Genomic DNA, 22,377 nt, shown 5'->3' on the forward strand with positions numbered 1-22,377 from the left:
TTTTAAACACCATACTGTGAACAAAGAGTTTGCATTAAATGCAGGCTATCTTCTCCTCTAAAAGACTGAAATAGCCATTAGCGCAATAATGGCCCCTCAGCCCTCTGAAATGCAGAGACCATAAATAGGAGTTCTTACAACAATAATCCCAGAAACCACATACATACATGTGATATATTGGTGACATTGTTTCAATGTGGACAGAAGAAATCTCTAACAGCTCTATGTATCACTCCATGGCTTCCACCACTTCATCACGTTCACTATAGTTTACTCCAAGGCAAGCATACACGCCCTGTAAGCCAGTGTTTCTGTTGGAAGAAATGGCCACCTGAAAACATCTGCATACAAGAACCCAACAGACAGGGATAAACACCTGAAACGACAAGTTTCATTCAATCCACATGAAAACAATCGGTTATCTGTAGCTAGACCATCTTGTACCAATGTATATGATTCAACACGGAGACAAGGAACGATCAGCTTTCCACACTCCATAAATCCTTCTAGCTAAACAGTGACCCAGCCAAACATATTCACAGGGAATTCAGTCATGCATTGAAAATAACCTTGCTACAATGCAGAAACAGCAGGAGTACGAACACATGCCCTTGGTGCTCACTTATCACTCTGCATTAACAGAATTGTTCATGACCTAAAACCAATATTCAGCAAAAATGATTGACTGAGAGAGATATTTAAAAACACCCTAATTGCATGCAAACAACTGAACAATCTTAGACAGCTCCTGTTGGGAAGTAGATGTGCACTAGATCAAGAACAAGTAATACATACTGTGAAAACCTAGAGGGTGTTTCACAACCCAGTCCCTGGGGATCCGATACTCAGGTGGACAGGGAAAGGCTATTGCTTTTGGATCCCGACCCTGGGGGTGGACAAGTGAGGGAGGATATCCTGGGTAGGGGGTCCTTGGGAGTGGGGGAGAAGCACCCAATGATGAGACATGGTATCCCCCCTTTTCCACAACCCATCTAACTCCTATTCCTGTTTATTATTTGGGAAACTACAACTCCTTCCCATACTGTCTTGACAAAGTACTGTAATGAGGCCAGGCAGAGTCAGACACATAGCTCTAATAATGTAAACCTGACACTTATTAAGACACTCTGTGAAAATAAAAGGTGGCGCGCACAGGCACTCATTAAGCAAGGCTCGGTACAAGGAGGAACAGCTCTTCCGAAGCTGAGGCGAACCATGCTGTGGGATTTGGAAGCCCAATGGGCTGATCAACATCTGAGAGAATCGAGAGAAAGCCAGGCAAGGTTTCCAAGCTTTCGGGAAGCCGTGAGTGTTCGAAAAGCAGAACCGAGCAAACGGAGGAAAGAAACCATCAAGGTGTCAGGAAACGGCCCACAGCCTCCTGGGTTAACCACAGAGTTGGGGAGGAGCATAGGTGGTGTTGGTAACGCCCTTGAGCTGTTGGGAAAAGATGAAGGAAATTCATTTAACACAAGTGGTGAGTTATCAAGGGCAACAAAAAGTCTGGTTGATGTTAAAGGGAAAGTGACAGTGACTTGACCATTGAAGGTTGCTCGTTTGGCAATAAAACGCAAATGGAGAGAGTGGTTCCGCAAGAGGAAGTCGCACATTCGAAAGTCTGTGTGAAATGTTATGAATTTTGAAAGATTTTTCAAGCAGAGATCAAAGGAAAGAAAGTTGAATAAGAGGAATTGGAAATATGTGAATTGTGAAATATGCCAAGAGGGCAAACGTTAAATACAAGAACTTTGGAAAAGGCCAAGAAGGCAAGTGAAAGAGAATAAGAACTAAAAGTACCAAGAGGCATTGGTGCTGCAAGAGAAGATTGTGAATGTAAGGAATATGGAGAGATCTGTCGAAGTGATCCTGCAGAGGTCTGTGTGAATTCCTTGTAGTTTCGAAAGTCGTCGACAGTGATATCTTAGAGAAAATGTAGGGAAGGAACCCCCACAAAGATCAAGACAGGCTTGGGCCCGGCAGTGGGAAGCCTATGCAGAACTGTGAGTAAATGAGAGCATATGAACTTAGTATTGATGGCAAGGTGGGTGAAGCCTAAGGAAGTGATTGAACTACCAGAAAATGAAAGCCTAAGATTGAACTGTTGAACTGTACAAGTAAGCCAAAGTGTGCAAGACTGATAAAACTGTGCCATCCACCCATCCTTTGTTTAGTAAGAGACTCCGTAGACCAGTGGTATTCAAACCACTCACAGACTGTTTGAATAGTACCCAAGAGGGTTCTTTGTGTTAAAATGTAAGTAAATTGTGATATTTAAAAAATATTTATTCAGCAACAATTGGCCAAATTTACTAACTGCATAGTGAAGTAACTCATACTGGCCCACATTGGCCAAAAAGATGGCCCATTTTAACTGGCCCACACTAGCATTTTTGGTACAGGAATTGCCCTATAGGCCAATCCGAGCCGGGCGGCTCATCCATAATGGCGAGGGGGCGCCCATCTAGTGGCCCCTTCACCCATTATGGAGGAGCTAAGGAGCCAGTCCAGTGAAACAATGAGCACTCCCTCAGCTGCTTTTTCCAGCTGAGGGAGTGTTCCTGGGCTGGCTGAACTGTCAAATGGAAGCACTATTTCCATTTGACAGTTCAGCTCCCCAGCCGCACATGCTCACTGAGCCACGCAAGGCTGGGCAATTTGTTTCACCAGCATTGCATAGCTCATTGGAAATGCTGGCTGGGGCACTGCATGTCTGTATGTGCGAGGGGGAGCTCCTGCGCCTCCTCGCACATACAGACAGAGCAGCCTGGAGCAGGGCGTTTCAGCACCCACACGCAGGCCAATGCAGAAGGTACGTTTTATGTAAATTTTTTTATTTAAACATGTGTATGGATGCCTGTATGCAGTTAATAATACCATGCTTTCCCCCTTGTCACCCCAGCGCCTTGCATACACACATAATGTTGTTGATTGTGTTAGGCCCAGTGGGGCCCAGGGGACAGGGATAGTATCTTTTTACTGGACATCTAATATAGATGTCCAGTAAAATATGTCAGGCCCCCCAGCACCAATTGCAAACTGTTTGGCTATTTACCCATTTTTTTTTTAAGTATGCTCTAAAATGCAACATTTTAACCCATTATTTTAAAAAGAAATTCACGGCCGCCACTGGCCCTCAGACTATGTTGGGGATAGGATGGGGGAGCCCAGGGACTGTGGTGGGAGCAGGATGGGTGGAGTCATGGGATAGTGGTGGGAGTAGGGTGGGAGAGCCCAGGGTCTGTGATGCTGTGGGGAGAGCCCAGGGACTGGGTAGGAGTGGGATGAGGGGAGCCCAGCAACTGTGATGGAAGCAGGTGGGGGAGCCCAGGGACTATACTGGGAGTGCAGTGCGGTGACGGCGTGCAATACATACTGTCCATTTGGCCTTTTTTTGGAGGGCCTGGCCTGCCCACATTTTGCTCAGGGTGGGCCCAGGCCAAAAAAGTTTGAAGACCACTGCTCTAGACCCTGTGGGGTTGAACTTGGGGAAGGGAGTTTGTGTGGAAGCCAGTCTGACATTTCTTTTTGACACACTAGTTTCCTTTTTCTATTCCCATTTGTTATCTTGAGAAGGAGGGCAAGGTTAGATTTTCTTAGTAGAGGCCTTTTTATTTTGACCAGACTGACTTGGACGTATTTGTTTTTGTTTAATGGTAGAGATTACTCCAATTTTAGAGTAAGGGCCAGTTAGGAATTCTACCATCTGAATCAAATTTGTAAACAAAGGTTTTTCGAAACTTGTATCCATTGTGTGTGTCTGTTTCGATAACATGCCTTCCTAACACACCGTATCTGCCAAAACAAATGCACAGAAGTGAACAATACAAATCAAAGGGACATACAACTGCAAATTGTCCAATTGTGTATACTTCGCCCAATGCAGCAAATGCCTGCAAGGAGAGTATGTATGTGAGACCTGCCAGGAACTATGGGAAGGAATGAATCTACATAAGTATACCATCTCAAACCAAGAAACAGAAACACCCATGCGTCTAAACTTCACATGGGATGGGCACACACAACAGGATTTGCCAGCGATGGTATTGAGAAGTGGCATCTTGTACACAAGGCAAATAATGTCGGAGATCAAGAATTTGAAAATGATAAACCTAAAACAGATTTGAACATACATGAAGGATTTATTTCACACTAGGGTGAACTTTGAACCCTGGACTAAGATGACAACCGCAACAACATCACCATAATTCTAGATGGGTATTCCAGTACCGTCTCTCACCAACATGTGTGGGACACTATAATTGAAACCCTTAACAGGGGAGGACCTATGACATCAATCACACCAATCGTGGGCGTCCCAGGTGAAATAACATTGACCCTTTAAGTTTGAGTCACACTGTACATTGCGCCATTCAAACTTAACACATTTTGCACTTGCCACGTTGTATGCAAGCTTGATATCATAAGGATCTGTTGTTAAACCGGTATCTGCCCTCGACAATGCTTATAGGCGGTACAGCATATGTTCTTAACTTTGTACCAGAGTCCAAACTAAAGGATCGTCATAGTGTCATTCCTAAGGCTAATTGGGCATCGTATTCCCTGGGAGTACATTTATGGGTGGGGTCCACAGGGAGTTGCAGGGAAACAAATTATTTTGAAACACTGAAATGTGGTTGCAATAATGTCATTTTAACCATACCTATGAACATCTGTACACTATGTGTGGAGTACTGTAAGTGCAAAACAATTCATCCTGCTTTCAAATTGTATGTTTTAAATACTACATCTCAGGTTTGCACTGCAATATGATTCATGTTTTTCGAACCGACTGGGACCACCACTAAGAAGGGTTCACCTGGATAGGCCGCTTCTCTGCCTTTTGTAGAAGGGTTTCCTCCACGGATGACTCTATCCATCCTGGTGTTGCCTTATGAGTTCAGAGGGCTGGGTGCCCCTGGTTTTGCTAGGTATTACCACCTGCGTAGATTCAACATGTTGTGCATAGGCGGGGAGGTGACATTTTGGACATGCCAGATACCATGATCCAGAGTACGGTGCATCCTTGTGAATTGATCAATGGTCTGCGGTCTGATGGAAGCGTTGCGGATATGTTTCATGCCCTACTGAAGATGCTGTGGAAAGTGTGCTCCAGCGTTGACTCAAGGGGAAGTCATCTTCAACATGTGCCTTGGATATATCGCTTTGGGGTAATGCTAGATTGTGAGCCACCACTGGTAGACTATTGTGGCTCAGTAATGACTGCACTTCAGTGGGTGATTTGTACAAACGTGGCAAAGTGATGCCATGTAGTGGTTCTTGCAAGGCGTGGAGCATTGAAAAAAGTACTATTTTTGGTATATGCTGTCATGTTTACTGTAGTGCGAAAATCATGCCTGCTGGGCATTACACTGTGATGGCTCCGAAGAGGCTATTAAAAGGGGGGAAGAACTAGGGGTATATGCACCTGATCCTTCTAGTGTGAAATTGAAAGTCTGGCCAGGTTAGGAGGGAGATTTAGACTCTTCACTGGAAGATGGTGAATGCAAACCTACCTACTACCATCCCAAAGGTATATCTAATGAACACACTTGAATCCAGTTGTCATGCATACATTCCCCCTGATTAAACTATTAAATACCCCTACTGTAACAATCCCAGGGCTGCATTTGGGAACATTGGCCCTCATCATGAGTTTGGAGGTATTGGCCGCCATTGGTGACGGTGGTAAGTGTTCCAAATGATGCCCTTCAATTATTCCCCACTGTCAAGTCCCATAGGACTTCACTGGGGATTGGAGGAATTACCAGAGGTGGTATTTCTGGAGTATTTTTCTGGAGGGAATGCCTCCAAGCAAGTGCTGGAGATGTTTGCTCTGGATCCGCTTCAAACATCGGGAGACTGCAATAACAGGCAGTAACTGGGATACCTCCTGTTTTCCACTTACTGTCCAACCCATAATGAGAGTCATGGTGCGGCATTGTGAACCTGTAAGAGCCTTGTGGCATTGTGTGATAGACTGCCAATCTGAGATTATGGGTGGCGTAACCCTCACTAATGTGTGTGGTCTCGGAAAAGTGACCATGCACAAGAAAGACAAGTCAACATCTAAGGTCAAAGCGCGGGGTGACAAGGTTTATGGGGCAATGCTGGAAGAATCAGTGCCGGCCCCAGGTCTACCAGTGCCCTGTGCGCAAATATTGGGCAACCCCCCACCCTGCGACTACAAACAAGTACCAGAAAGCAAAGGCGCAGATTGATTCTTGAATAGGCGCTGGCTCCGCGCCTCAGTCACTCACTGTCATGTAAAGCGTCAGTCAATGACTTTCTATTAGTGAGTCACTCACTAATAGAAAGTCATTGACTGAAACTTTATATCAGGGCTCTGCAGAAAAGGGCGCTGCCAGCTCACACAGTGTAAAGTGCCATGTAATTTATATGACACTTTACATTGTGTGAGCTGGCGGCACCCCTTTATCTGCAGTGCCCCTGTGCCACTGCACCACTTTACCGCCCCTTGAGCTGGCACTGGGAAGAGTCATCACACTGGGAAGAGTCATATCTCTGCCACACCTTAGAAGTTTCCCAAATATTCGATTTAATATTATATGTATATTTGACATAAAGCAGGTATGATTTTATATCAATTTGATATACAGTGAATATACATTTTATAAAAAATGGGTACCAAAAATGTTTGATATCTTTTGATATCAAATGCATAGAAGGCAGGGGGCAACAGGTGATGGGGCTGCTTGGTCGCCTATGGAGGACGAAGTAAGCTCTGTAGACGGGGTCTGTGAATTTCGGGTTTTGCAGTGTGATGCAGCGATGATGTCAGAGCAGAGTTTGGTCTTTAATGTGATAGGAAGCGAATATACATTTTATAGAGAGTATAGAAGACGTCATGATATCATTTTAATGATACAGGCTAGAGAGTTAGTGAGTTTAGATGGATATAGATTTGATACACAGTTAGATTCTAAATAAAAAATAATATCAAAATTATATTCAGTGTAAGCCACCGACCACAAAAATAATTTGAACCCTTCCTCGGAGATCTCTAGTCACTGGGTAGGATGCATTTCACAATGTATTATTAGACTCATGGCACAGTTACTTTTGTATGATACCGCTGTAAAGCACATAAATGAGTAGACACATTCTGTGGATGTGGGTCAGCATCATCAGACTTAAAATGTGACCATTCCGTGGGGCTACTACCAAAGTCTGTCAAAAAAAGTATCCGTTTGATGAAGGGACACCCGACACAAGTATATTCACAGACGGTTCCCATCAAGAGTACATAATGATTTTTATAATCGTAATATTGAGAACAAACCATAAATAAACTCTATGAAAACATCTAAAATAGCTGCTCAAGTGTGTGATATCCATTTCAGTAGCAAGGTTACACCCACAAGCACACACACGCTGTAACTCTATTTGGCAAAGGGTGCAGTACAAAGCATGAATATGTTTAATAAATAAATCACAGTGGTACACTTAAACAATGTATGTATCCTTGCCTCACTGCCATAAAGTCTACAACTACCCTATACACCAGAAACGGCATTAAATCACATGTTTCCCACCAACTATTAGTTGCATGTTGCACATTGCATCTCACAAGTGTCCACTCCAAAAATATTATTTCACAAATGAAAAAGACACTTAGCACAACGCATCATTTTGCCTGTCGCCCTATGATGAGTGCTAAAAGAGTTGTATACTTTAACACTCTAGGTCAGTGTTAATTTTGTTTTTGCACAACACTCATACTAGCTTTAAAAAGTTTGTAACCATGACCATAACCAGCTGTACTAATTGGACCAACCAACGGTTTTGGATCTGAGATTAAAAGGCTATGATATATTTTAGCATGTTTGCTTTCTATGGCTGGAGAGTTTTAGAATAAAAAGTCCTGGTATTCAATGTGTGCATGCCCAAAACCCATAGCTAAGGCATGCTAAGAGAATTATACATATACGCTGTAAATGTATAATTACTATGCGTTATTTAATTTAACCCTGAGCCGACTGCCCCAAACGTGTTACTGTGTCACAATGCCAGCAGAAACATTTATATGTAAAGGGAATTACATGCTTGTGGGAATTACAAGTGAATTACATGCTTGTGTTCAGTTACAAGTATAGGAGGTGTGTACGCATCTCTCAGCAACAGTTTGCAAAACAATGCACCCAGTTTTACGTGAACATACTTGCAAAAGTTTAGAACTTTCAACTTAGTTTGCAGCCTAGCAAGATGAATGACGCCATAACATCCCAGAAAGGTTGGCTTTTAAAAAATTCAAGTGCAGAAGTAACATGCCATATGGTGGCTGCACTGTATGTATTTTGTGAGGTTGCTGGCACTGTTAAAATAAAGAGACATGAACCTTTTAACCATGAGACTGGTGTTCAGCCGAACCGTGTAGCCAGTTCATATGTGTGAGATCAAAAGTAAGTATCTGTTTACATATTTATATTGTGTAATCACAAGTGGCTTGTGCAAGCTTACTGGGTACACCGCCTCTAAACTAGCACATTAGCTTGTGGGGTCAATGTGCCTGTCACTGGCATTTAGCTATGTTTAGCACTAGCTCCTCCATTTAAATGTTATCAGGCATACATTGTTTTTTTACAGTAAAGTCTTGATGTGGTAATTTATTGTTTTATATAGCCAGCATGCCATCTAAATGTCACTCATGATTACTTTAGCAAAATACGTTTCAAAACAATCCATCAAGTTTTGCTGTTTGTGTTATTTGCGAGCAAGTCCCTACCAACCTTTAGAATCCTGTGCACTCATTGACACTCAGTAACCGTAGTTTGACCAGGAACACAAACATATGTAAACATCAGAAACATGTGTTCCTGCAGCTTAGTAGTAGCTAGATATGGCCACCCCACCCGTGAACCTGCAAGACAATGCTTCACACTGAAAAACTGTTGTTGCCACCGTCTCGTCCTGTTGCGCTGGCTGGGGGTGGGGGGTCAGCACTGCTGCCTACAGTGTTCCATGATTGAGTCTTGATATTGATGCTGTCCCAAGTGTATACCCCTTTGTGACAAAAAAACAGTGAAACGCATCGTGGTTCCTTGGTCATACATCCATAATCCAGTACATTCCCAAGACACTGAATACTGAGGTCCATTGAGAAATCAGAAAAGCCAATCTCCATCGCTGAACTGCCCCATCCATTCACCTGTGCTTAAGTGTCACCATAGGCCATTCTGAAACTGCGACGGACCCCCCATTATCTTTGGGTTTGCTGGCCCCGCAAGCAGATGCAGCATGTTGCATTGGATGAATGAGTCGCCATAAATCCAATGGCTGCCATTTGTCAGCAGACACATTTCACATCCAGAGAGTCTGCCCACTGTGCCATCCATCTGTTGGAGTACATGATGTCACTACGAATGGAAGCAAACAAAAGAATCAGAATAGAGCATCTTTTACATAATAAGAATCAGCGCATTACAATATTCATCAACAATATTACAACTGTCGCAACACTCAGCATATTAAAAAGACACTGATCGCAGTCTAACGCAAATGTAGCACCCTAGCACTTGTACAATTTTTTTTTAAAATCAACATTTTCATGCACTTGTGTGAAAAATTCTCAGCTGCAGCACTTCATCAAATGTGTGATCTCTGACACATACTAAAACCTTGTTGCACCCAGCCTGCCAAACTACAAATTCACAATGTCAGTATTGTGTGAAACACTGTGACTTTCCTCCACACATACAATAGGCACAAAACGTTGTTGGTGCTTTGCCTCCACTAAACAAAATAATGGCAATTGTACAGTTTTGCCGAGGCCATGGGTCTAAATTATAAATATAGCATTTATATTTCTGTGCTGGTTAATACATCAAGACACGCTGCAACTGCTCTCAACCCTTAGGGTATGAAACAGCACTCTCAGGACTTGCAATAAATAATTTCTGCGTGCCATATATTCAGATCCACATAGCTAATCTGTGTCAGAGTAGGCCACAGAAACACTAAATTATTCAAACATTCCTTGAAAATGCAACTAAGCAATGGCATTGCACCCCTAGTGAACACTGCGACAACCGCGGTAAACACATATCTAGAATAAACAGTTCATAAAACCTGCAGAATGTCCCTACAGTGAAAAAATATAAGTCTAGATAAAAAGTCTTCCTTACCTCGCCCAGCATACACTTTGCATTCAGTCAAATACGCTGCTGGCTTACAATGTTCTAATTGAAAGAGCACCAGCCTTGAACTAGCAACAAAGCACATACATAGTTTTGCAAAAATAAATCTCACCTTTTACTGTCCTTAAAGTTGATTGTTGACACTGGGGGCTGTGCTTCACAGCTAAAAATCCCAGATGGACTTTTCTGTCAAATTGTACTCCGAACAGTGGATCCACACTAGTCACAGACATCTGTTACTCCCTGGTCAAAAGTAAGCCTTTAAAGGGATCACAATAGATCCCCTCAACCCTCCCCTGCCACCTCGAGCTGACAGAAGCACGCGGCTTGGACAAATACCAATATTCACCAGACATGACACCACAAAAATTGACATTATATCGACAGTCCCGATATGCTACATCTGTTTTTATTTGCTTCATAATACCATGCCTCTAGATAAGCCCCTGCATACATATCTTTCTGCATCAGTGTTTACACGGCCAATACAAATGCTGTTTATCAATACAAAATGGCCGTATTTCGCTGATGCTTACACAACAAAATCATTTTTTTTTATCCCTAACCATGCATGTCATTTTTTGCTGTGGTCTGATGTGATACAAGTGGACTTTCTGTTTTTGGTCTGGTTGGGCTATTTTACATGTGCATGTTCCTGTTAGTTCTGTTACCGTGTAAGGTTGTGCCACTTCTAAACTAGTTTGTTCTCTGAGGTGGGTAAAAGAACTAGTACTTTCTGTCCAATAGAAAAAGATCTTAAATTTACTTTTTTATCATAAATGGCCTTTTGTTGACTCTGGCCTTTTCCCATATGAGTGCAAACTAAGTCCCGAACCAACTTTGTGTTCTCCCATCCTAGTGGCGGTTTGTGATATGAGAAGGGGAGGCTCCTCTCATTCTTCCCAGGTTCCCCAGAGCATGTTCAGGACACCTCTCAGTTCTCTTCTATAGAGTAGCTCAAAGGGAGAGAAACCCGTGGAAGCTTGGGGGGGAGGGTTCCTCACTGCAAATAGTGCCCATGGGATCATTCCATCCCAGTCTTTCCCGTCTTTGTCTACCAGTTTCCCTAGAATTAGTTTCATGGTCTCATTGAATCTTTCTACTAGACCATCAGTTTGAGGATGGTACACAGAGGTTTGCAAGTGGGTAATATGGAGTAGCTCTTTGACTTAAGCCATAAGCTTACTCATACAATTTGAACCTTGGTCAGTTAGTATTTCTTTGAGAAAACTGACCCTATAGAAATAGGGTAAAAGATGTTTAAGGATCTGCTGAGTGGCATTACTTTGCTTTGGGAATGCCCCGGGATATTGGGTTGCATAATCTATGATCACCAGGACATACTTGTTGCCCAATTTAGATGTTTCTAGAGGTCCTATTATGTCCATACCAATTCTAGAAAAGGGGGCTTCCGTGATCGGCAACGGGTTTAGAGGGGCAGGCACTGGGATGTGGGGCTGGTCTTCTGACAAATTTCATAGGTTTGTATGAAAGTTTGTATATCAGCGTGGATACCTGGCCGGTAAAACTTTTGACTAATTTTTACCTGGGTTTTTACATGTCCCAAATGCCCTCCTGTGAGATGGGAACTTGCGATCTCTAGCACAACCTTTCGGTGGCTTTTTGGTGTTACCAGTTGGGTTTTTATAAAACCTTCTGGGGAGGTTTCTCTTTGGTAACATAACCCAAGTTTTAAGAAGAAAAAGGGACATCCCTTCTTTATGCCTTCCTCTTCTGAAATTGCTTGTAAGAAAGCTTAAGCGAAGGCTGGATCATTTTGATGGGCAATGGCTAGGTCGGGATCGATGATGGGTTCTTCTCCTTTCTTATTCTTGTTTCTGTTTTATCTGGTTTGCTTTCTTTGAATTGAGGGAACAGAGCCCTTTCCAGAATTCCCTGCACAATTTGGTCTCCCTGGCATACCTCAAAACGGACTTCGCCATGATTTTGTAAGAGAACCGCCACGTCCCCCCAGAAGTCAGGGTCAATAACGCCTGCTAAGATATCTATCCCAAAATTCCATGCTAAGCCAGAATTTGGGGCTAATCTTATATAGGACCCGGGAGGGGGTATCAAGACCAGGCCTGTAGGAATCATTCCTCTTTTCCATGGGGTATAATAGCTTCCCTACTGCTACAGATATCAAACCCTATTGATTTATTGGTGGCGTTGAAAAGGTTAGAGGCCCTCTAGGTTTTTGAAATTGCAGGGTCCCCCAATTTGTTTCAATTGAGTGACATCCCACTGCTGACACCATATGCAAGTAACTCATGGTGGCAACAGTAAAGACAGACACAAGTGATCACAGTTCAAAGGTGTTTATTAAACTTTATGCAGGTATGAAAAAACACCTATTCTAAGCCTAAATCTAAGATGGAAGCAAGTGCCGACCATCAAATAAGAATAAGGCAATCCTTGTGGTGTTGTGTCAAAATAAAAAGGGCCTATTGTAACGCTCACCTGATTCCCGTAGAGGAGCCGGTCTTGACTGGGCGTATACCATATCTTCAAAGGTGATGTGTAACACACGGCTGGCTCTTTGGGCTGGACCTTTGTGCACTGTATGTCTGACTCGAAGGGTAAGATGTCTGCAGATAGAAAATATGGGATTAAGGAACTGGGTTATTGAATGTCTCTCTCTTCTTCCCTTTCTCTTCTCCTGTAGAACCCCAAAGGTTAACGCTCTCACCTTAGGTAAGTGAATGCAGTGCTCTCCATCTGCCTCGGGGCAGGGTGCTGTAACCAGTTTCTTCACTGGATAAGGGGAGCAGGCCTCTTGACTTCAGAGGACAGCTGTCCGTCGTTTACTGCACGAACGGTAAGTTTTGAGTAATTCTAATGTCTTTAAAGTCTTTAGTAATGATGTTTCTTGTTTTGCAGGGTTCCGGCGATGGCGGATGACGGGCTGAAGTGAGTTGAAGATGGAGCCCGTGTGATGAATAGAAGCGCCTGGAAGCACGTAAGTAAGCGCTTGTTGCCTGCTTCACGATGCACTCTAACTGTCTTTTTATTTTGCAGGTACAAGTTCGGAGCGGCTGCAGGGTGCCGGAATACCCACTGGGTTAGATGTGGAAAGGAGTAATGGCACGTGAGTATTAAAGTTCCCCAATGTCTTTAAACGCACCTTGTTTTGTCTTTCAGATGCGGGATGCAGCGCAGAAGGCCTCCGGAGCGTGCGAAGAGTTGGTAAGCTTTTGTCTTTCAGATGCCGGAATGCAGTGTGAAGACCTCCGGAGCGCACGAAGAGTAGGTAAGCCTTTGTCTTTCAGATGCTGGAATGCAGCGCGAGGCGTTGGTGACAGCCGATGGACCAGGTAAGTGAAGAGCTGTCACTGAAGACCGTAATGCTAACCTGTTCTTTCTTGTCTTTATAGGTGTTGCTGAAGACTGGATTCAGGATGGTAAGCCTTTTTCCTTAGGCCCAGGATCAGATGCAGAAGACACGATGAGCGTTCTGCTGCAGAGGATGCAGAATAACGCAAAGCAAGATTCATCCATCGGGTGTGGTTTAAATAGCCTCCTGTAGTGCTTAGGTGTCTCCTTCCACAGCCACGCCTAGGTAAGAAAAGAGTTCCTGCTTTCCAGAAGAGTTCCAGTGTTCTGAATCTAGGGAGTGGCTCCTGCCCCACCCAACAGGAAAAGTAGTTCCAAACAGAAGAGGATCAGAGGCTCAACTGGCAGGCAAGTAAGCAGCATGGTCTGCTGCAGGTAAGTCCACCCAAGCATTATGAGCCCGGCGCTTCCAGCGCTGGGACTGGGCATATTTATGAGCCTGGTGCCACTGGCGCCAGGACTGGGTCCAAAAGGTCCCAATTGGGACTGGTTGGCACTCGGAACCTGGGTTATGGATCTGCTTCCAAGGGAGTTGGGAAAACCCTGACCTTTTGGAAGCAGAGATCATGACAGTACCCCCCCTCAAGGCCCCTCCCAAACCAGGCTTCTCCGGGGTTTTGGCTTGTCAGGAAATGTTCGGTGAAATCTTTTGATTAGGCGAGGAGCGTGGACATATTCAGCAGGTTCCCAGGATCTCTCTTGGGGGCCGTAGCCTTTCCAGTCAATTAGGTAAAATAGTTTAGATTTGGAGATCTTGGAGTCCAGAATGCTTTTGACTTCAAACTCGAGTTCTCCATCAACTAGGATAGGTTTTGGAGATTTAGTTAGTCGGGTTTGAGGTTGCACGGGTTTTAATAGAGAGACGTGGAAGACCGGATGTATCTTCATGTGCGGGGGCAAGTCCAACTTGACCGCTACTGGGTTTACTATGGTAGTGATGGAATAGGGACCAAGGTATCTTGGGTTGAATGTGCGTGGCCCTTTTAGAGGTAGATATTTGGTGGATAACCAGACTTGATCCCCTACTTGATATTGAGGGGCTTCCTTCCGATGTTGATCTGCTCCTTTCTTGTATTGTTCTTTAGCCCTTTGAAGGTGAGAAACAGCTTCCTTAAAGGCTTGGGTGATTGTAGAATGCAGGTAGTCTACTGCTGGTGTTTCAAGATCTTGGAGGGGATCCAACTCCGAGGTTCGAGGGTGACTGCCGTACAAAAGAAAAAACGGGGTTTTCCCAGTTCCCGAATGGACAGAGTTATTGTAGGCATATTCGGCTATCCAAAGGATGTCTTTACAAGTTTTTTCAGTTTGTTGCAGCATGCAGCGTAAATACTGTTCCAGAGTTTGATTGGTCCTCTCGGTTTGTCCGTCGGTCTGAGGGTGGTGACTGGTCGATAGTCTCACATCAATTTGAGCCGACCGACAGCAACTTCGCCAAAAATGAGAAATAAATTGACTACCTCGATCCGAAATTAGAACCGAAGGAAAACCGTGCAGTCGGACGATGTTTTTGAGAAATTCTCGGGCCAGAGTTGCTGCTGTTGGCAAGCCTTTGAGCGGAATGAAATGCGCCATCTTGGAGAATAAGTCCACGATTACTAGAATCGTATTGTATCCGGAGCATGGAGGTAGATCGGTGATGAAGTCCATAGAAAGCGTATGCCAAGGGCGAGGTGGGATGTCAATAGGGCGTAAGAGGCCTGCTGGTCTTTCCTTTTGACTCTTGTTTTGGGCGCATACTCCACAGGACATTATAAAATCTCTGATATCTTTTTTCCAAGACGGCCACCAGAAGTAGCGCTTGATCTTTTCTGAGGTCTTGGCCATACCGGGATGTCCTTCCATTAAAGAATCGTGATAACAAGAGATTACTTTTTTCTGTAAATCTGTGCTGGGTAGGTATAATCGTTCTTGGAAATACAATAAATTGTCCTTTACTGCAAAGTCCTTTCCCTGCAGATGCCAATTCTGTATGTCTGCTGGAGTTACAAGTTGCCTGGCTTTATCCTTAACTTCCTCTATGGATTCTGTGGCGATTACACCCAGAATTCTTTGTTCGGGAATGATTGGTACAGGTTTAGGGTTGATCAAGTGTTCTTCCACTCCCATCCGAGAAAGGGCATCAGCTTTACCGTTCTTTGTACCATGTCGATAGGTAATTATGAAGTCAAACTCGGCAAAGAATAATGCCCAACGGAGTTGTCTAGAGGATTGGGCTTTTGCAGTTTTCAAATATTGCAGGTTTCGGTGATCCGTAATCACAGTAACGGTGTGTCGGGCCCCCAGCAGATAATGCCGCCAAGCCTTAAAGGCAGACTTGATAGCCAGAAGTTCCTTGTCAGTAATCGTGTAATTGATTTCAGGAGGCGAGAATTTGCGGGACCAAAATGCCCCGGGATGCAACTGATTGGTTACCGGGTCCTTTTGTGATAGAACTGCCCCCATGGCAAGGCTTGAAGCATCAGTTTCCACGATGTAGGGGAGTTCGGGGCGAGGGTGTTTTAAGATTGGTGCAGAGATAAATTTAGTCTTCAAATCCTGGAAAGCTTGTTCCGCCTCGGTAGACCATTCAAAACGTTTGTTTTTCTTTAACAAGGCAGTGATGGGCTGGACTATTCGAGAGAATTCGGAGATAAACCTGCGGTAAAAGTTAGCAAAGCCTAACATGCTTTGCACACCTTTTACGGAGGATGGTGATGGCCATTTGAGAACTGCATCGACCTTCTTTGAATCCATACGCACTCCGCCAGGTGATAATATGAATCCCAAGAATTCAACTTCAGTCACGTTGAAAACACATTTTTCCAACTTAGCGAAAAGTTTGTGTTGACGCAATCTTTCGAGGACCATTTTCACGTGTTTCCGATGTTCAGATTCCGATGAAGAATAAACGAGGATGTCGTCAATGTAAACAACAACACACACATCTATGAGCTCTCTGAGGACATTGTTCATAAAATATTGAAAGGCGGCCGGGGCATTGCAAAGTCCGAAGGGCATGACCTGATATTCAAATAGCCCATACTTGGTGCGGAAGGCCGTCTTCCATTCATCGCCCTCTTTTACTCGTACCAAGTGGTAAGCTCCTCTAAGATCCAGCTTTGTATATATGCATGCTTTTCTGACTTGGTCCAGGAGTTCAGGGATCAAAGGTAACGGATATCTATTCTTAACGGTGATCTGGTTCAGGGAGCGATAATCTTTACAAGTTCTAAGGTCTCCTTCCTTTTTTGGAACGAAGAACAAAGCTGAAGAAGCAGGGGACTTGGAAGGACGAATAAACCCATTTGCCAGGTATTGATCCAGGTATTGTCGAAGGTGAAGGTTCTCAGGCTCGGTGAGGGCATAAATTCTACTACAAGGAGGAGTAGATCCAGGTATCAGGTCTATCTGGCAGTCATAAGACCTATGAGGAGGTAGAGAGTTAGCCTGATCCTTCCGGAAAACATCTTGGTATTCTAGGTATTCGGGAGGTAACTGGGGAGTCTCTGAAGAAATTGCTGCCAGTGCAACACCAGGTGGAGGGTGACAAGTAGAGACACATTCTGGAAACTGGACCGTTCTTGCTCGCCAATCGATCAGAGGATTGTGTTTCTCTAACCAAGGTATTCCTAGAATAATCTGAAACTGAGGGGCCTTGATCACATCGAACACGATCTTCTCATGGTGTCCATCTTGACTTACTATTGTCACCTCTTGAGTGGTATGCGTTACTGGCCCGGAGGCTATCTCCGTACCATCCACCGTAGTAATGACGTCCTTTACAGCCTTGGGACAAAGAGTTAGATTCATCCTCAAAACCATTTCATGATCCACATAATTGCCGATGGCACCGCTGTCGACGTAAGCTTCAATTGCATGTAATCGATCCGGATTATCAGGGCTAATGAGGACCATAGGTATCACGAAATGCGAGGTCACGGAACTGGTTTTCACGCTCGGCAAGAGGACCTCTATTCTTGTCGGGCGAGGTCGTTTCCCTGCTCAGAGTTTGTAACTTTGGTAACTGCAGCTCCTACTGCCTTCTTGGCAGGTTTCACCTGACAGTCTCGAAGAAAGTGCCCTGAGTTTCCGCAGTAGAGGCATAATTGCAACTGTTTTCTCCTTTCCCGCTCCTTTTGTGTTAGAGGACCTTTCAGACCCCCTATTTGCATGGGTTCCCCGGAGTCTACTCCTTTGGAAGGAGTTGGCGGTTTGGAAAATACTCGAGCATCAAACTTGGAACGATCGGCCTTCCTGTTCTGCAGTCTGTGATCTATTTGAACGACTAAGTCTATATAGTCCGAACAATCTTGTGGGGGATTCACTACTTGGGCTAACACATCTTTGAGTTCTCCACGTAGACCTCTATAAAACAGCGTAATCCTTTTGTCCTCAGGCCATTGAGTTTCCACTATCAGTCTGTTGAAAGACGCAATATAAGCCAAAAGGTCTTGATTACCCTGTCGCAACGAAAGAAGCTCATTGTCCAAGGCCTGCCCCTGTGAATGTCTTGCGAACAGTTTTTCCATACTGAGCTGAAAAGCTTGAAAATCATGGAGGACCGGATCATCTTGATTTACTAGAGGGATCGACCAGTCTGCCGCATTGCCACTAAGGTACGAAAGCACGAAAGCTACTTTAGCTTGATCAGTTGGAAAGGCTGCTGGCCGGCATAAGAAATGCAACCGGCACTGATTGATAAATACTGCAAACCTCTTTGGGTCACCAGAAAATCGTTCGGGCGGAGCCAGAGGTACATTCCCAGGTAGGTTGATCTGCACTGGATTCATAGAGGATGTAGAAGGAAGATTTCCCCCAGATGCGGGTAACGGGGTCTGTCCGGCTTGTGACTGTAGCAATTGTCTAGCGAGATCATCTGTTCGCTCCTTGGAAATAATCAGTTCCCTTCTTAGAGCGTTCGTTTCCTGACGGGCTGCATGCACTTCTGCCCTTAGTTCCCCAAGTAACTGGGCTAGCTGGTCGGTATCCGAGGTTTCCATAGCGCCTGTACGGGAGTTTTGTGGTAGGCTTTGCGTTCTGTAACGCTCACCTGATTCCCGTAGAGGCGCCGGTCTTGACTGGGCGTATACCGTATCTTCAAAGGTGATGTGTAACACACGGCTGGCTCTTTGGGCTGGACCTCTGTGCACTGTATGTCTGACTCGAAGGGTAAGATGTCTGCAGATAGAAAATATGGGATTAAGGAACTGGGTTATTGAATGTCTCTCTCTTCTTCCCTTTCTCTTCTCCTGTAGAACCCCAAAGGTTAACGCTCTCACCTTAGGTAAGTGAACGCCATGCTCTCCATCTGCCTCGGGGCAGGGTGCTGTAACCAGTTTCTTCACTGGATAAGGGGAGCAGGCCTCTTGACTTCAGAGGACTGCTGTCCGTCGTTTACTGCACGAACGGTAAGTTTCGAGTAATTCTAATGTCTTTAAAGTCTTTAGTAATGATGTTTCTTGTTTTGCAGGGTTCCGGCGATGGCGGATGACGGGCTGAAGTGAGTTGAAGATGGAGCCCGTGTGATGAATAGAAGCGCCTGGAAGCACGTAAGTAAGCGCTTGTTGCCTGCTTCACGATGCACTCTAACTGTCTTTTTATTTTGCAGGTACAAGTTCGGAGCGGCTGCAGGGTGCCGGAATACCCACTGGGTTAGATGTGGAAAGGAGTAATGGCACGTGAGTATTAAAGTTCCCCAATGTCTTTAAACGCACCTTGTTTTGTCTTTCAGATGCGGGATGCAGCGCCGAAGGCCTCCGGAGCGTGCGAAGAGTTGGTAAGCTTTTGTCTTTCAGATGCCGGAATGCAGTGTGAAGACCTCCGGAGCGCACGAAGAGTAGGTAAGCCTTTGTCTTTCAGATGCCGGAATGCAGCGCGAGGCGTTGGTGACAGCCGATGGACCAGGTAAGTGAAGAGCTGTCACTGAAGACCGTAATGCTAACCTGTTCTTTCTTGTCTTTATAGGTGTTGCTGAAGACTGGATTCAGGATGGTAAGCCTTTTTCCTTAGGCCCAGGATCAGATGCAGAAGACACGATGAGTGTTCTGCTGCAGAGGATGCAGAATAACGCAAAGCAAGATTCATCCATCGGGTGTGGTTTAAATAGCCTCCTGTAGTGCTTAGGTGTCTCCTTCCACAGCCACGCCTAGGTAAGAAAAGAGTTCCTGCTTTCCAGAAGAGTTCCAGTGTTCTGAATCTAGGGAGTGGCTCCTGCCCCACCCAACAGGAAAAGTAGTTCCAAACAGAAGAGGATCAGAGGCTCAACTGGCAGGCAAATAAGCAGCATGGTCTGCTGCAGGTAAGTCCACCCAAGCATTATGAGCCCGGCGCTTCCAGCGCTGGGACTGGGCATATTTATGAGCCTGGTGCCACTGGCGCCAGGACTGGGTCCAAAAGGTCCCAATTGGGACTGGTTGGCACTCGGAACCTGGGTTATGGATCTGCTTCCAAGGGAGTTGGGAAAACCCTGACCTTTTGGAAGCAGAGATCATGACACCTATACTAAGAAACCTATTACCAAACCTTACAACTAATACAAAAAGTGTGTGGGATGATGTTCAAGGAAAGAGAGAAGTGTTCTCGTATAATATGTCAGGATGCAGTAGCTTGGATCTCCCTTCCCCACGTTTTGAGCATGGGGTAAGATGGGATCCTGGAGCACAGTACACACTGAAGCTTCACCCAGCACAAGTTGATAGTTCCGTTCCAGCATATCAGGAGCCTCTTTGGCCAAGTCTCGTTTCTCTTGAATGTCTCTTGCCTTTGAGGGCCTGACGTAAATAACAAATAAAAGTTCCTTTAACAAAAATGAAAGTTTGTTTCTTGGTTTCACTTTGGGTGAGGATTTTACAGCCCTGTGTCCCCCTCTTCTGGGTGCTGACCCTTCTTTACTTTCAGCCTCCCTTCTCTGGGTTCACTACAGCTTTTTCTTCACTCACAAATCGTAATGTCTTTTTTGTTTAAATATAATTTTTATTGGCATTTTTTAGGTTAGTACAACAAACATATCATTTCAATTCAGTTTGATTCCCAGAAAAAACTTTCAGTCAATAACCCTCCCCCCCCCCCCCATCCTCCCCTTTCCAGTGAACAGGTGTCGATTTCAAACTTGTCTTGCAGGGACGCGTTGTGCATTTTTAAGTTCGGACTGTCAAATAGACTAGTGCACACATAGTCCAGGGCTCAACCTAGTTGCACCCCGTGAGGGGGCGCATGCCTTGTACAACAGGTACCTATGAGGTCCCCAAACTCCTCCTGGCCTAGAACCTGAACAGGTCAACAGATCAAGGGCTCACCCCTCAGGTCGGCCGCTCGTACTTTTCAAAGAAGGGGAGCCAGAGTTCCTCAATGTTAGATCTGGATTCATCCAGGACATGGGTTAGAAACTCCATATCGTATATCGCCCGAACCTCTGCAACCCATTCCTTCTCCTCAGGCATGTGCGGGTTCCTCCATTTCTGGGCCAAGCAGCTCCTGACCGCCACAAGCATGACCTGTAACATGTGGCCCTGGGTGTCCTCCTGGTCATCTCCCACCTCAATGCCAAATAGAAGCAACCAGGGACAGAGGGGCCTAGTAACTCCATCAACCCCATTGGTCCAGGATAGGACCTCTCCCCAATATGACTGCACCCTTGGGCAAGACCACCACATGTGCATGTAGACCCCTTTTTCCTTTCGGCATTTCCAGCAGTGAGGGCCGTAACCCGGGCTCATTCTGGCTATCAACTGTGGAGGGTAGTGCCATCTGTGTAAAACCTTTAGAGCTTGGTGTCCGTACTGGGTGGAGGTCGTTGAGCGGTGGGCCCGGATGCACATTTTAGTCCACCTTTTGTCATCTATTGCCATGCCCAGATCTTTTTCCCATTGTGTCCATGCTGGCAGGGGATCCATAGGTATCGAGAGCAAGAGGAGCTTGTACAAACGGGATATGACCCCCCTGGAGCCTCGCGTGGAGATGATCGTTTTCTGTGAGGTCCGTCCCTCCTGAGGGTGTACCCCCATGAGGGTTTGGAGAGGACTCCCTTCAGTTGAAGGTAGCGGAAAGGTGATAGCTTGCCCAGCCCCAGGGCTTCCTCCAGATCCAGAAGGGGCATGAAGGACCCACCTACCCACAAGTGGCATGCCCTAACGAGGCCCGCCTCGTACCACCTCTGATATGTGGCAGGCTCTGCTATTTTGGCCAGGAATGGTGGCGCCCAAATACAACTCAACGGAGAGGGCCAGGTTGTGAGCCATCTGTAGTAGCTCCCCTCCTTCCAGACGGACCACAGAACACCCAATACAGGGTGGTCCAGAACCCGCCTGGGGATGTGTGCTCTAGGGACCCACAACCACTCGTCGAGCGTGACCGGGGCGAGTAGCCTATTATCCAGTGCCACCCATTGCTTTTCTGACCCAGGGTTGAAGTGGTCAACCAGAATCCTCAACTGGGAGGCCCTGTAGTATGTGTCAAAATCTGGGAATCCCATCCCTCCGGCTTCCTTGGGCCTCGTTAGGACGTCGTAGGAAATCCTATGTTTCCTTCCCACCCAGAGGAACCTGAGCAGGGTGCGTTTCATTGACTGTAGGAACGTGGTAGGGACCTGAGTGGGGAGCAACTGCAAGAGGAATAGAAATTTGGGAAGTACCACCATTTTGATCAGGTTGAGTCGTGCCTTCCATGAGAACCCCCGAGACCGCCCACCTCTCTATATCTCTCTTGACCTGAAGGGGTGAAATTGCTCGGGAAGAGGTCCCTGGGGTCAGGTGTGATTTGAATTCCCAGGTGTCGGAACCCCTCTCTCTGCAATTGGTAGGGGAGACCCTCCACATACTCCTTTTCAGGTTCCGGTAGTCGACCCCCATAAAAGCCACAGATTTGCCCAGGTTAACCTTGTACCCCGAGAGGTCCCCATAGCGCTCCAATGCCC

At 45.5% G+C, this 22,377-nt stretch overlaps 1 protein-coding gene and 1 long non-coding RNA gene across 2 annotated transcripts in view; one reads left to right on the plus strand and one right to left on the minus strand.

The window, feature by feature from the left end:
* Window positions 1-22,377, plus strand: part of STARD13 (StAR related lipid transfer domain containing 13) — a 634,151-nt gene that overhangs the window by 101,812 nt on the left and 509,962 nt on the right. The gene's annotated exons all lie outside the window — the stretch shown is intronic.
* The window catches only part of LOC138528844 (uncharacterized), a 37,299-nt gene continuing 22,337 nt past the window's right edge, over window positions 7,416-22,377 (minus strand). The window contains exon 2 of the long non-coding RNA XR_011284264.1: window positions 7,416-9,374. This is a non-coding gene — a long non-coding RNA (uncharacterized lncRNA). The remainder of the gene's footprint in view (window positions 9,375-22,377) is intronic.

Source organism: Ambystoma mexicanum, chromosome 7q, assembly GCF_040938575.1.
Source record: "Ambystoma mexicanum isolate Mex_15411 chromosome 7q, UKY_AmexF1_1, whole genome shotgun sequence".
Lineage (NCBI taxonomy): Eukaryota > Metazoa > Chordata > Amphibia > Caudata > Ambystomatidae > Ambystoma > Ambystoma mexicanum.